Raw genomic sequence first — 390 nt, 5'->3', positions numbered from 1 at the left:
TCCCTTTGAATGTCATTGGTCAAGATATTTTAAGGGAAACACTTGAATTAAGAGGAGCAATAACCAAGTAGAAATACTGATATATTCTCGAGTTTTCCTGGCATTCCTTCACACTAAAAACATGGCTTGTAGTAAAAATGCTGTGAGTGACACCTGCGAGCAGCACAAACTTCATCTGGGCTTGTAAATTGATAGTTACAGTGGCAGGAATTCAGGTGAGCATTGCTTTGTTGCTCTGGCAACAAGGAGAGCAATGGAAACCCTTGAGGGTTCATTTTGAGCCTACAACACATTAAGAAAAATAATGCTCTCGAGCAGTTTTGTATGGAAGATGAAACACAATGATAGACTACACTGTAACCAAGTGTAGTCACTTGGTTACTCATAGTG

The sequence above is a fragment of the Geospiza fortis genome, unplaced genomic scaffold, assembly GCF_000277835.1.
Source record: "Geospiza fortis unplaced genomic scaffold, GeoFor_1.0 scaffold17, whole genome shotgun sequence".
In the NCBI taxonomy this organism is placed as follows: domain Eukaryota; kingdom Metazoa; phylum Chordata; class Aves; order Passeriformes; family Thraupidae; genus Geospiza; species Geospiza fortis.
Note: the sequence above shows the minus strand (reverse complement) of the source record.